Genomic DNA, 15,827 nt, shown 5'->3' with positions numbered 1-15,827 from the left:
CGTCTGGACAATGGAGGCATTCAGGAGCTGCAGAGATGGAAGGTTTCAGAGGCAAACAATGAGGGAAACACAAACTCCAGGGCTTGGACTGACAGGCCCAGGGTGTTTGGAGGCTGCAGGAGGACACAACCTGGACTAATCCTTCTTTCCAAGAGGCTTAAGATATTTGCATCTGAATAGGGGCAGGGAGTGGGGCTGTACATTCCTCTCCAAGCACCTCTGTCCCAGGTCCCCCCTTGCCACCCCTTGCCACGTGCCTGGGCAGGGGGCCGCTAGGGCTGGGGTGCTGGGAACAAACAACACCCACTGTAAAGCCACCCTGGCAGGTGAAATGGCATTTAGGGAAAGAAGCATCAAGAAAGTGAAAAAGGAGAAAAATAATAACTTCAGTATTTTGTGGTCCATCCCATCCATAAACCAAGAGAGGGAGAACATAAAACCATCCACGATGAAATAGCACAGAGAAAGATAAACCTCATATGATACTGCTTATATGCAGAGTCTTAAAAAAGCGATATAAATGAATTTATTTACAAAACAGAAACTGACTCACAGACATAGAAAACAAGCGTCTGTGTTTACCAAAGGGGAAAGCAGTGGTGGGAGGTGGTGGTGGGGATAAATTAGGAATTTGGGATTAATTGATATGCATTACTATACATAAAATAGATAAACAACAAGGACCTACTGTTTAGCTCAGGGAACTATAGTCAATCTCTTGTAATAATCTATAAAGGAAAAGAATCTGAAAAAAAGAATATATTTTTCCAGTAGTCATGCAGGGATGTGAGAGCTGGACCATAAAGAAGGCTGAGCACCGAACTGATGCTTTCAAATTGTGGTGCTGGAGAAGACTCTTAAGAGTCCCTTGGACAGCAAGGAGATCAAACCAGTCAATCCTAAAGGAAATCAACCCTTAATATTCTTGGAAGAACTGTTGCTGAAGCTCAACACTTGAGCCACCTGATGTGAAGAGCCAACTCACTGGAAAAAGACCCTGATGCTGGGAAAGATTGAGGGCAAAAGGAGAAGGGGGTGACAGAGGACAAGATGGTTGGATGGCATCACCAACTCAATGAATATGAGTTTGAGCAAGCTCCAAGAGACAGTGAAGGACAGGGAAGGCTGGTGTGCTGCAGTCCATGGGGTCACAGAGAGTCAGACATGATTTAGCGACTGAATAGCAACAGTATATTTATGTGTAAATGAATCATTTTATTGTGCACCTGAAACTGGCATAACACTGTAAATCAACTATACTCCAAAAATATAGTCACAGATGGGAAGAAAGTGAGGACTAAGAGTCACTCTGTCTGGGGAGCCCGGTATCCACCAGAGCCATCGCTGACATCCCTCTCGCTTGGGCAGCACATGGTCATAATGGCCAAGGGACCAGGAACAATCAGATGTAGACGTTAACACAAATGCTCTCCACTTAGTTGGTAAGATCTTATACACAGGAATCACAGTTAAATAAACAACTCAATGCTAACATTTTATAAGGCAATGGACAAAGTATGCTTCTGTCCTTTTCAAACTGCCAGTTTTCAATGAGTCTGTTTCACATGCAATATCATCTTTGCAAATGGGTTGTCCCTGGTGGGAAGAAAAACAAGAGACCATCTGCCCTTGCCCTGAGAAAGTCAAAACGTCCTTAAACTGGGACACCAGAGACTGAGATGGAAACATCTAAAAGTTACAGCCTGGAAGGAACCTTCCATTTGGATGTGGTCACCTGCCTCTGGCTTAAAAAAGCTTTAGATGGTTAAAACCACACAGTATCCTTGGCATCCAAGGTTGACAAGTGGAACTCACTCCATCACGCCCTTGAAGGTTTTCTTTTTCCCCTTCTGCCAAGAATCATGAATTTTCCTTGATTTTTCCACTGACTTATTGCTACTGAAACCATCATAGTAAAGTGCTTTGGGGAGACAGCTGGCCAGGAGTTGGGAATTTCAGACAATCAGAAAGTGCCAAAAGTTCAAAAGGACCATAGGAAATCAACTAGTCGAAGATGGAAATAGGTTTCATTTCACTTTCTAACTGCAATCCATCTGAAGTGGTTGCCCAGAGGCCCTACAAAGAGTAAGGATTCAAAGGCTGTAACTAGGTGGGGAACATATGCTAAGGGCTTAGCATCTAAGGCTGTAACTAGGTGCTAATGGGTCAGCAATGACTGCAAAACAGTTATGCAAGAAGTCAAGGTCCAAGAGCCATGACAGTCAGGTCCACTCTCCTCTGTCAACCAATGCACAAACTGAGACCCTGTGCATTGAGGTGAAGTGACCAGATTAGGACCACACAGTCACGTGGCTACAGCATCAAGTGAGCCCAATGGAACTTTCTTGCACACACACACCTCTGTGGCCTTTGGTTGATTGCCAAGAATCACTAACCCACAAAATGGTCACAAATTACTCAGAATTCCCTTTAAAAAAACCAGCACCAAAAATACTTCTTAATTATTTACTCCCATAAAGCGGACAAGGATCCAGATCTGGACAAGGACGTGGACTGTATGAAGCCCTCATCTGGGGCTTAAGAGCCTTGAAAACTTTGGAGAGTCACTTACTCACCACTAGATATAGTCTTCACCTGGAAAATTATTTCCACTTTTTCTCTCTACTTCCAAAATTCTAAATAATAACAAACTACCAATTTCCTTTATGGGAAGGTTAGAGCATTTTCTTACAGCAATGACAAAAGGCATTTGTATTGTTCCTGGGAAATGTGTACAAAAGTATCAACACACCAAAAAACGCCAGGTACCAAAAGAAAATACTGCAAATAGCAAAGGATGGTAAACTGAGATAAGTTAATTGAGGTTTTAGTTTACTAAAAATCAAGTTTTACTTTACAAAAATCAATTTAAGAAGAGACCATGTCACTGGTTGCTTTCTGCCTTCTAATTAGCCCAAAGTTCTGTTGCTAATCAGCTGATTGATTTGACCACAAACCATCTTGATAATTCCACTTGCATAAAGTGTTTTAAACCCAGGCCTTCACATTCCAGGTTCAAAATTTACAACTCTGCATCATGCTATACTGCAAATGGTCTTCTTTGAACTTCTAATGTTTACCCATAAAATGAAAAGCCTGTCAGTCTGTCCCAAATTGTAGTCTATTAGAGTAATTTATATGCTTTACAAGTTCTATATAAATCCTTGCTCCAAAGACGTATGAAATGCCATTAATTACTCTTATTAAAAAGCAACACTGTCAACAGAAGTATTTAAGATACTGACCTTTGCCATCAAAGAATAATCCCCTCTAGTCAGAGATTTCAGAGATGCTAATATACACTTCTTTGTATTTTAGTTTCTTTGAAATTGGGATTCATGAGAGATAGTTGAGTGACAAGAAAACACATTTAACCATCAGTCTTCTTTTTAGCAATATATAAAAGGGCATCTTATAGTGGATGACATCTTAGCTTCAATGAAATACAGTAATATTTGCTTGTGTGTACTTTATAGAGTTCCAGTAAAAAAAAAAACAAAAAAGAATCTGATGAGATAAAATGACACAAAGAAAGCTCATAGATCACAGTAGGCATCACTCATTTCTGGACAATCTCTAGCAAGTGGCCAGTCTGTTTTCTGGAAAGATCAACTGCCTTGTGTAATAGCTGTATTTGTTAAACAAGGGGAAAGGTCAGCAGAATGGCACAAAAAGTACTGATTGTGAAGTGGATTTTTAAATACTTCCAAAGATAAACATAGTGGAATTTTTTTCTCTCAAGTATCTCTCCTCTTGTTACCCACATCAGGAACTACTGTTTATTTAGCATTACTCAAACTTGATGTCCAAGACTTTAGTTCAACTTGCTACAGTTCTAGAAGTAAATAGGGAGGCTCAGAAGATTAAATATTGGCTTGGTTTTTGTTTAAGAAAACAAATTCACAGAATGTCAAAGTACTGGACACGAGAATCCAGAGAAGCATTTAGCCCCGGGTGCTATTAATTCCAGGAATCCTTTGCTAACGTTACCCCAGTGAGTTTAAGGTAGTTCCTACCCACAGCTTCCATTTCTTTTCTTTAATCTCAGGAAGCTCTGGCTTCTTCTTATCTGCAGCAAACCTTCTCTTTACAGCTCTCACAATTACTATGTTCTGTCTGTTGGGTTCTGTAAACTCTCAATTTACTTACCTTCTCTATGCTTTCCAACATAATCTCAACACTAACTTCTCCATCCTTCTTTAGCACATCCTCCACCACGTTCTCCATCCCTCTTTGGTACAAATTTTGCCCAACCCAATGTACCTGCGGTGGGGACCAGCTAACAAAAATTCTGGTTTAGGAGAAATTCACTTTTTTCCAAAATTGAAATAAGTGAAGGTATTAAGTGCTGTGCTGTTCTCAGTCTTGTCCAACTCTTTGAGATCCCACGGACTGGTGCCCGAAGGCTCCTCTGTCCATAGGATTCTCCACGCAAGAATACTGGACTGGATTGCCATTTCCTCCCCCAGGCGATTAAGCACTGTCCTTAATTTGCTGGTTAAGTTAAACTTCAAAGCAGCTAACTCCTTTGGAAAAAGTGAGATTTATGTGAGATGCTTGAAAAAGCTGTTGACTCTATTCAAATTACTGCCAGGATGATAAGGCTTAAGAGACACGTTAATCTCACAAACGGTTCTCACCTTGAAACATTTCATTTGTAAACCAGTTGCTGGAGACTCAGAATATATTCTATTTGGCCAGTGGCTCTTAGCTTTTTAGGGAGATCACAAACTTCTCTGCAAGAAATCAACCAACAAATGTGTATATACTTTTAGAGAGTTCAGATCTCAGATTAGGAAGTATGTGTGCTGGCCTGTACAGAACTTGGATCGTATTTATTACCCACTTCCTCAAAGAAGGAGAACGTGGTGGTTCTGAAGAGAACCTTGGTGTAACACATTCAAAACTGGCTCCTTAGAAAGCAAGAAATATTTGTTTTTGTTGTTTTATTTTTCTAGTAGTACTGATCCAATGGAGTTAAAGAGAATGAAAAAGACACTTCTTTTTTGGGGGGAAGAGATAATAAAATAGGCCTTTCCACCCCTCCTCCCACACCCTCCACAAATTGAGGACTTTGGAATGGAGAGAAGGCAATGAAACAGTGGGAAATGAATTTGGTTTTTAAAACAATGACCCAGGATAAAAGAAAGCTTTGAGTTGCTAGAATTAGCATACAGATTACAGGTTCTTCTGGGAAACTTCTCAAGGGGAAGTAAGTGATATCCAACCCAGGTATACAAGATGAATGTTCTTTCTTAAAATGAATTTGGGAACCTGGAAAGTTGGTTGACAGACAAGATATCTCACAGGAGCAGCTAATTCAGTCACAAAGATATATCATGTTCTTTCAAGGACCCTGCCAGAGTTCAGCGTGACATTGATCCAGCAGCAAGGAAGCAGGCTCTGGGTGATTTAAGGGATGAATGGATTTGAAAGGCATGCCTAATGGTTTCAAACCAACTAAGGCACCAGATGAAAAGCTGCCTTTTCTTGAAACAGCAGACTGTGTTTAAATCAGCGACTGCTTTTGCACAAGGTTATTTATGGGGAGGCAGGTGCATGAGGCTAAGGTGGTTTCAGGTGACAATGCAAATTGGAAAAGAGGGCCAGGAAAAGATGGGTGTGGGAACTAAATCAAAGGCCATCCTTCAACATCTGCTTTAGGTGTTTTGTAAATCTCTACCAAGATGTCAAGTCAGCATTTCGTTTACACCCAGGAGAATGAGATCGCAAAGGGTAGGAGTGCAAGAAAGAAAGGTGTATTTCAATCCCTATTTCATCACAGAGTGCCTTGGTGAGATATTTAATAAATCCAATGCCTTTATATTGATGGTTATCCTTTTGCTTCTGTTAAAAAATTCTGGGCATGTGTCCCAGTGAGGTAGAGGACAGCCACTTTATCACAGTTGAACTTCGAAACCATATTTGCTTAGTAAGGAGAGGCTTAATTTAAGATCCGGGAATGACTGGTTCCCAAATTCCCATCTAGATTCCAGAGGAACTTTGCCCTTCGGTGAGAGGCCACCACTTCCCTTTCTCATTTGAGGTTCCAGAGATGGGAGTGAAATAAGGGTTCACATATTTCAACTTGACTCCAAGTGGGATCTCAAGTACTTTTATCCTCCTTCAGGCACTGCGGAATCTCAGAAGACAACAGCCAACAGTAGGCTCAGAGGGTGTTTCTCTAATTATGGATCTGAGCTGGAAGAAAGTAAAATCAAGTTTCCAACACTAGTAGCTAAAACATGCTTATTTTGAGCTTGAAAGCATCTCAAAGATTATCTTCTCATTTCTTCCTAGTAGCATCTCTGGATGCTAGAAAAGCTACACCTTTGCTAACCTCCTTGAAAAAAAGAGGTATTGTGTTGCGATTACAAACAATACAGAGTAGACAAGTAAGAATTGACTCACCTCTTTGGCATGAGAACAAAAAGTAAGTAACTCCCAGATAAGTACATTCTTTGGAACTGAGCACCAATGCTTAGGTGATCTCACAGTCAAGGGGAAATAATCAGTATTTCTGAGGAAAGAAGGTCCTATTTCTCTCTAGAAGGATGAAATAGGGGTATTTCCTGATTTGTTACAGGTTTCCATATAAAAAATGAATCTGCATTTTGCTTCATTTGTCCTAGATGCTACCTTTAAATAAAAAAAAAAAAAACTAATTCCTAATTAATGAAGGAAAAGAATTCTGACTCAAATAGTTACTATCCTTTGGTCTCCCTGAAAGAAAAGCAAAGCTAAAATTTGTCATCTTTTGACTTGGGGATATCTTGTCAGCAGTTTATCAAGACACAAAACAACAATTCAGTAAATGGAAACTATAAACAGGCCTGGGGAATCATTTAAAACCTTTCTATGAGATAAATCTTTACTATTTTTTTTGTAGGAACTGATCACCATGCATGTTGATATTCTTCCTGCACTGTTTTTTAATCTACAACTTCCATGCAGTTCCTGAATTTAACAGTAGATGGCTCCATGTTCCTTGTCGTTGAAAGGGCTGGTGCATTCTAGCAGAAGCAATAGGTGCTGGTTTAGAAAAGTGAAATGCTAATTGAGGTTCTGGGGGAAATTTTTTGAGAAATTGGTGTTTGTGATTGTGGCAAATTACTGAACTTTGGAAGGTGGCATTGCTCATGATATACAGTTGCAAACATACAGAGCCAGTCAGTCTTATTTCCTTATGTCTTGGGTGCTGTTTATGATGAGAATTAATTGCCATTTTCCCAGAGGAATAAAAATGATCTTCTGGATAATCAAAATCATCATCATCTAATTAGGGGCTGTCAAAAAGGACTTGCTGAGGTATTTGAAACGTTCTTTTTCTGGCCAATACATCAGCCACTTACACATGTAGCTATTGAGCACCTAAAACATGATTCATGCAATTTTTTTGCTTTGTTTAACTTAGTTAAGTTCATATATCCCCATGTGGCTAGTTACTGAACAGCACTGGCTACCATATTGAACAGCATGGAGATAAATAGTGGAATCATCATTCACACATGATAGATTTCAAGTCAAATTACAGAATATCAAACGGGGACGCAACCTTAACTAAAAGGGTTTATGTTTCTAAACCCAATTTACCTCAGTAGGAAAATAACTTGATACTTAGGACATTCAGTAAACAAGTGTAATTTTCAATTAACATGGTTACTGGGATAATATTATTTTTTTGACTGCAAGTTCTTGAAAAATTACCCTTATTCGCACCCCTCCTCCATTCTTCCCTTTAAGATAAATAGAAGGATATTTTGCTCTCTATAAAGCGCTTTCCTTTCTTACAAGACTAACTTGTGCTTTCTCTGTGTTACAGTAATTTTCATACCAGGGTTTCCTAATAAAATATGAATCAACTGAATGACTTCTAGACATAGACATACCTTGAAACAAAATAATATACAGACCTAAGAAAAAATGACTGGTCAAAAGATTGGTTTTAAGATGATTGGTTTTAACAGTAACACTAATTATAAGGTCAAAAAATTTTCCTCTTTCAGCCTTCTTGAAAACTAGCATTTTTAAAAACACTTGTAGGAGAAAAACAAAAGGCAGTTCAGGCGAATAATAAATGTCTACATAATTTTCATCAATAAGAAATTTCACTCTCCTGTCTTCATTTTTGTGTACCCAGAAAGTAGCTGAACATCTAACCACAGATCATTACTTCAGCCTTCATTCTTTCACAGCCAATAAATGGTGCAAATGAATGAAGTGATAGTATAGCAAAATAAGTCAGCAAACACAGAGCTAAAAGAGACTCATAAATCATTTAGTTCGACAACTCATCAATTTCACAGATATTGCAGGCATAGAGAGAGAGGGAGTGACTTGTTAGGGCTCCAGACTGATTAGAACCCTAGTCTCTATTTCCAAGGCAGAAACTGCCTACAGCACTTGGCTACATCTGTCATTCTAGAATAAGAGGGCTGCACAAATCTAATTTTTATCAATTTAACTGCAAACCCAAAAGTACAACTGAAGGGGAGGTAACATCTGAATTCAACCACTAAAGACAAAAACCTCATCAATCTTAAGCAGTATTTTCAATAGTACAGTTTGTCTCCTTACGACTACATGAAATGTTATAATGGCTTTTCCATTTATTATCTGTGGCATCAGAATCAAGATTCTAAGTCCCCACTTTAGAGATTCCAGATTCTTCTCCCAAGGAAGGGAAGATACCCTTATTTCCTCATCTCCTGTCCAAGCAGATACTCTCTCTGGGGTCATCCGAATGCTCCTCCAAAGTCCGATTCTTCCAGGCCACCTCTGGAGGCTGATGAAGTTGAACCCACCTTTACCTGTGCTGTATTAGGTACCTTACCAACATAGACCATCGCCTAGCTTTGCCCTTTCAATTTTCTTAACCATTTCTCTTTTCTCCTAGAGTGGTGTTATTTGATTTTTTTTTTTTTTTTTTTGGTCTATTGTAGCTTATTAGCTAGTAGGTAATTTTAGACTGTAAGAATGCAGTGTTAGTAATAATATGAGAAATGTGAATTATGATAAATAATATTTAAATATTTAATATATGGATGAGAATAAATTAAATTTAGAAAACAATAAATATAAATGGTTTATGAGTTTCTATTCCAAAAGTCAGTATGATCTCAAGCATCAGATTAAGTGTCTAGTGGAGCATATAAAATAGAGCAAGACTGAAAATGCACCAAGGGTGAGATAAATTGTAAGACTTTAATAGTCCATTAGACCACTGTAAAGTACTAGACTTAGTAGCCAGAAATGTTGCCACCTCTAGGAAAACAAAGGATTGACCAACATGTAGTAGCAGAATGCCAACAAGAAGCTTGCTAATCAGTAGCTGATCATCTCCACTTTTTGCCTGAAAGGCATAACAGAGCATCAACTATGAACCCTGATTTCTGTCAAAAATGCCCCAGGTCCTCCCTGACCCAACCCCCACCCTCCTCCTCCCCCAAATAAAATAACCATTAATAATAGGATCCAACAAGCTGCCACACTTTTTAATCTGTTACGAAAATCTCAACAGCCAAGCATTTTTATTTTTATTTCCTTTTAGAAGTCACTTCTACATTTGTCCTAAACCTCACCTGACTAGTTGTTTTCCTCCCAAATCTCTGATCAGGCATATACTCTGGTGAACTGTAACCTCCCTGTTTCTTAGCCTAGGCTTATCACCATGGTCTATGTTTTAAATTAAGACACAGCCATCACATGCTAAGCTCTAGCCGCTGTCTTCAGAAGGAAAGAATAATTATTCACCCCATCTGAGTCTGACTGTACCAGACATTAATCAAGAGGGCAAAAGCCTGATCCCTGAACTCTTCCCCTTTATGCACCCAGTTCAGAGACCCTCCCAGGCCATCAGAGATCATCGAGGTCTAAATATAGATCTACGCGCTCCAGCAGTCCCTGACCACCGTCACATGGTGCTGCTGACGAAGGACTCCTTGGAGACGCTTTCGACCCAAACACACGTACACAAATTTGTGTGCATATCTATCCATATACACTATACCCACCGAATTGGTTAGCAAAGATGGGCATATCCATCCACTCAGAAAAGAGGGTCGCTCCCTAGAGATGCCCTCTTGGTACACTTGCGCCTCTCTGCACTGTCAGAGGACTTAGCTACGTTGCTCTCGACTGACCTGCGCGGATCACGTTGGGGTAAGGTGGGAATCAATACTCCAGTGGTACGTAGACAGACAGACACACCCACGTACCCTCCAGCCCCCCTGTTCGGCTTTTTCTCAGGAACAGCACTGAAGTTTCCACGGTTCCCCCAGAAAGGAGCCTCCCTCCCGCCAGCAGCCCGCGAGGCTCCCAGGTACCCACAGTTCAGATTACTATCTCCCAGCCAGGTGACCCGAGACGACTCACCTGAGCTCAGGCAAGAGCAAGGGGACACTCTGTCCCAAGTAGCCAGCTAAACGGAGGAATTAAAGAATATCACCGTGTCAGTGGTGAGCACATGACTTCTGTTCCCTTGTCTCTTCTAAGAGTCAGACCTTAGATTTTAAGGCTCCGACACCAATAATAAACAGCACCCCTCCCCCCCCCACCCACGCACGAAAAGTAGCCAAGAAGTAGAAGGAAACAACCTAGGAAGGGAGAAGAGGATGAAGAAAGGATGAACAGCGACTAGGACTCGGACAGATCCTTAAAAACTGTACCAAGATCTCGAGACAGAAGGCCTGGCTGTGGGATCCGGTTGAGAGAAACCAGGCAAAAACCTAAGCCTGTCCCTTCCTGGACCCCATCGGCTTGGGTCCCGCACCTGTTGACACCGTGACCGCTCCCAGGGTGGCCCCAGACGCCCTCGGCGGCCAGGCAGGAGAACTCCCCACTCCACTCGCTTTTGCGGAACGCTCTGCACCAAGAGCCCTCGCTCGCCTGGCTCTCCCGCCGCCTCCAGGGGCACCGACGGCCGGAGCGAGTCCGAGAGACTGGGAGAGGGCAGCGCGCAGCAGGGTCGCGCGTTCCCGCAGCCCGGCTCTGGTTTCGCCCGGGAGAACTACTGATCAGGAAACCACTCACCTGCAGATGGACCCCGCGTCCTCGGCTTTCCGATTGTGTGCCCACCAACGCAACCAAAGGACAGGGAGCGAAAGCGCGCGGGAAGAAAGGGGGGGAAAAAAACACCCAACTCTGTCCAACCAGTCCGGTGCCTTGTTTATACTGAAACTACGGCCGCGGCCGGGGCGCACACCCACTTGGCTCCGAGGGCCCGCCCCCGCCGGCAGCCCCGCCCCGCGCCCGTCCTCACGGGCCAATCACGGCGAAGATCCCCGCCCACTCCGCCACCGCCCCCGGCGCCCGGGCCCCGCCCACGCGTCCCCAGGGGCCCGGGACTCCAGCAGCGAGGTTGCCTCGGTGACCTCCCACGCTGCGGAGGCCGGCGGAGCCCGGCGCCGCAGTGTTTACCGACGCTGGTTCGGCTCGCTCGGACGGCGTGCGCTTCCTCCCAAGTGCACCTGCCGAAGGCTGTTTGTGCAGTCATGTGTGTGCCTGTGTGTGTTCGTCTACTTGTGTAAATACCGGCCCGACTTGTTATACCGTCTCTGTTAACATAATTATGAGCTAGAGGTTACTGTCCGTGTAACTTTCAGAAGAGAGCGGAGAGAAACCACAAGAACATTCGCTCAGCAAATATTTACGGAAAGCCTGAGTGCTAGAGTTGTGCCAAACGCTGGGGGCACACTCCGGGTTGGTCCCTGCCATTATGAAGCTTACAGTCTAGTGGAGGACAAACATTCAGAAAATCGTCACCCGAACAAAACGTAAAATTGAGGCTGTTACAAGTGCCAGAATGAAAGGGAACTGTGCTGTGAAATAGGATTCTGGAGGCAAATGTCTTGCTGTCATGGTAACCTCATACTTTATCATTGGATACTTGATAACTATTTTAGAAAAAGAGGTAAAACCCCCAGTACTTCGCCTTGTATGAAGAAAAAGAGCCTGGAGGGAAGAAAAGATGAAAAATAGGGGAAGGAAGAGATGCAAGAAAAGAACAAAATCTTAAAGCATCAGGAGATACTTGTGTATGTATGGCTGAGTCCCTTTCTGTCTACCTGAAACTATTGCAACATTGTTAATTGGCTATATGAAGTGAAGTGAAGTGAAAGTAGCTCAGTCCCGTCTACTCTTTGCCACCCCATGGACTGTAGCTTGCCAGGCTCCTCTGTCCATGAAATTCTCCAGGTCAGAGTACTAGAGTGGGTAGCCATTCCCTTCTCCAGGGCACCTTCCTAACCCAGGGATCAAACCCAGGTCTCGATTGCAGGCGGTAGGCAAGGAGGGTTCAGCTGAGAACTGGGCCTAGAGGCATGGCCAGGGTAAGATACAGGGAACGCCACCTGTGGATGGGGAAGCAGGCACGGGGGTGCCCCTCAGACACATGGCTCCAGTCTGAGCCACCAGGGAAACCGAATTGGCTACATGCTCCAATACAATATAAAAAGCTAAAACACACACACACACACATCAACAGACTCTCTTGCCTGCTATGTGACCTTGGATAAGTAAAGCAGCTTTTCTGAGCTTCCGTTTTCCCATGTATAAAACAACACTATTCATACCTGGCCTATAGGACTATAAATAGGATTACTGGGATGGAGGAACTTTTTTTGTCTCTGTGCCATCTTCCCTCCCTCCCTCTTCCTTCCTGGGATGGAAACAGTGCTCTTGAAGTTCACCTTGCCTATGCTTAGTTCATCCCTCCCCTCAGCTTCTTCATCGGTGCCTTCTGGGGCTTCTCTTTCACTAATTATACTCCATCCGTCTCTTCTACAAATGGGTCTCCCCCACCTTCCCACCCCCCTCCACTCCCATCCCCCCCTCCTCCAGGAAGCCACTCTCACGTATCTGAGCTTCTCTACAGTTTAAAGAAGGAGCCATAAGGCCAAGACATCTTGGCATGGCCAGGTAGCTATTCCGAGTAAAGCACCAGGCTTGGGTGGCCCAGCTCTGTTGTGGTTGTGCTGGTTGGCTAGTCTTTCGAGCTCAGTTCTCCACCCTGATTCTGTGGCAAACAAGCCATAAGAGGTTGGGCAAGTCATTTCCAATCTTGAGGTTCCTGCTCCTGTAGCAATAAATAAGAGTTGGACTAAATCATGATTTCTTAATGGAAGTGTTCGGCATCCTTTGTAGCCTCCGGATATACCCACCAGCCCAAAAGATTTGCCTAGTTTTACATTCTGCAGTTTTTCTTTCTTCCATCCAAATAAAAGATGTTTGTTTTAATTTCTCAAAAATCTAAAATAGATACTATGATACTATTGATTCGGTGCTTTTCCAAACCACATTCCTGCTCCCCATTCTGGCTCATCCCCCCAGGCCTCTTCCAGCTCTCTGTGTGAGAGTAACACATAAGGACACTGCTCCAGAGTTAGGGGGCTCAAACTCTAATCCTCTGTCTCTTAGCCAGCGATCAAGCTTTAGAAAAGGCAAGGAAGGATTCTTGAGGCCCAGCTGACCCATCTAAAAAATAGCAGTCATGCTTTATAAAAGCAAATTCTTCATGGAACGAGATGAAAAGGGATAACATAAAATGAGCTTGGAAAAGCATCCCTTTGAGAAGCCTTATCTGACCTCATTATTATTTTTTAAATTCATTTTACTATTTATTTAATGCTTCCCAGGTGGCGCTAGTGGTAAAGAATCCAGTGCCAATGCAGTAGACATTAGAGACCTAGGTTTGATCTCTGGGTGGGGAAGATCTCCTGGAGAAGGGAATGGCAACCCACTCCAGTATTCTTGCCTGGAAAATCCCACGGACAGAGAAGCCTAGTGGGCTATAGACCGTGAACCCGACTGAGCACACATACACACAGTGCCAGGTCTCAGTTGTGGCATGCAGGATCTTTAGCTGCAGTACGTGGGATCTTATTTGCACCACGTGGGATCTAGTTCGCTGACTAGTGATCCAGTCTGGGTCCCCTGCATTGGGAGAGTGGAATCTTAGCCGCTGCACCACCAGGGAAGTCCCCTGATCTCCCTATTTAAAACTGTAATCACCCCCCATCCATCTTATCCTTCTCTGTTTTGTTATTTCTTCCATAGCACTTTCTACCATTTAACATACTGTCTATTTTACTTATTAGTGTTTGCCTCCCTCCCTTCATTAGAATATAAGTTCCATAAGAGCCACGTTTGTGGTTTGTTGTTGTAGTTGTGGTCTTTCTGCTGTTTCCAACGTCTAGAACAGTGTCTAACACACAATAAACACTATCTATATGTTGGTTGAATGAATGAATGCCTTGCCAATGGTAGATAATAGCTTTTATGAGTATGTATTTAATTATTTTCTATCATGAAAAGATATTCTTTCCATCCTTTACTTGTTATAGTTTTTTTCTGGTCTTTGGACTCCATTAGCTCAGTTCTTGTCTCTGACATGTTGGTAAGCTCAGTAATGTTGGCCAAGTTGATGCAGATAAACCCCTGCTGAGTAGGACCTCACTTGGGTAATAAAAACAGCCACCTGTATTGAGCTTCTGCTATGTGGCCAGCTCTGTGCTGAACATTATTTTTCCTTCCCTTCCCTTTGGACCTGAAGCTCACAAAATTAGAACAGTCGTCACGACTGATTCATGTCCCACATTCCTCCTTTTATTTCACTCTCTTTCATTTCCCATCTAAGACCCCACTTCTCACCCAAAGCCACTTACTCCTTCTTACAGATGTGGTGCAGATGTTTGGATCTGCCTTTCACGAACGATGACATATATTTTATGTGAGCACCACAAGAGTTTATTTACCTAAACATTATTGTGCAATCCATCTCATTTTCTTTCTCGTGGTTTTTATCTAAGTTTTGATCATCTATCCATCCATGTTGACATAAATTGATGTTGTACATTTCGTTTACTCGCTGTTGAGTATTTCATCATATTTGTTTTATGGACTGACTAACACTTTCACTTTCATATTTGTTTACATTATCGTCTGTCCTCACCAAAACTGAGATATAGGTACTGTTTTCTCTATTTATGAGATAAGGAATTAAGGCTTAAGAAGGTAAATAGCTGACAAGAACATTCAAATGTAGAAGCCATGAATTAAACTTGTTTCTCTCTGATTCCAATGTTCCAATCCACTCTGCAGAATGGATATAATTACTGTAAGATTTTTGAAATAATATCTGGAAAAAAAAATCCTCTATTTCTTGGTCATTTCACATGTCCAAGATATTTCTGTTAAAACTGGTAGCTATGTGTACATAAATTAAACCAGAGTCTGGCTTTTTCATTGCTCTTAAAACTGGTAGATACATGTAGATAAACCAGAGACCAGTTCTTTTCATTGCAAAGCAAGGTTTCTCACTTGTCTCAGACACAAATTAAATATCATTATTTGTGGCTTATGATTTTCTTAAGACACAAGAAATTTAAATTTAAATGTTATTCTCACAAAGAATAACTGCTTTCAAATGCTTAAAGCACCTTATCAAAGAGGAATAAGGCTCCAGAACACCAAATAGAACCAAATAGGGAAAAGTATAAAGGAATGGACCAAAGCTTCAGCGTAAGAAAAACATTAACAAAGGTCTGTCTAGTCAAAGCTATAGTTTTTCCAGTAGTCATGTATGTATGTGAGAGTTGGACCATAAAAAAGGCTGAGTGCCAAAGGATTGATGCTTTCGAATTGTGGTGCTGGAGAGATGACTCTTGAGAGTCCCTTGAACTGCAAGGAGATCCAACCAGTCCATCCTAAAGGAAATCAGTCCTGAATATTCATCTGAAGGACTGATGCTAAAGCTGAAGCTCCAATACTTTGACCACCTGATGCAAAGAGCTGATTCATTGGAAAAGACCTTGATGCTGGGAAACATT

At 42.2% G+C, this 15,827-nt stretch overlaps 1 protein-coding gene across 1 annotated transcript in view; it reads right to left on the bottom strand.

The window, feature by feature from the left end:
• RASGEF1B (RasGEF domain family member 1B) overlaps positions 1 to 11,167 on the bottom strand; it is a 38,050-nt gene extending 26,883 nt beyond the window's left edge. Inside the window, exon 1 of the mRNA XM_065914477.1 lies at positions 11,032 to 11,167. The gene's annotated coding sequence lies outside the window, so the exon portion shown is untranslated. The remainder of the gene's footprint in view (positions 1 to 11,031) is intronic.
• Positions 11,168 to 15,827: the final 4,660 nt, after the last annotated feature.

The sequence above is a fragment of the Muntiacus reevesi genome, chromosome 22, assembly GCF_963930625.1.
Source record: "Muntiacus reevesi chromosome 22, mMunRee1.1, whole genome shotgun sequence".
Taxonomy (NCBI): domain Eukaryota; kingdom Metazoa; phylum Chordata; class Mammalia; order Artiodactyla; family Cervidae; genus Muntiacus; species Muntiacus reevesi.
The sequence above is the reverse complement of the archived record's forward strand: the minus strand, read 5'-3'. Positions and strand labels throughout refer to the sequence as shown.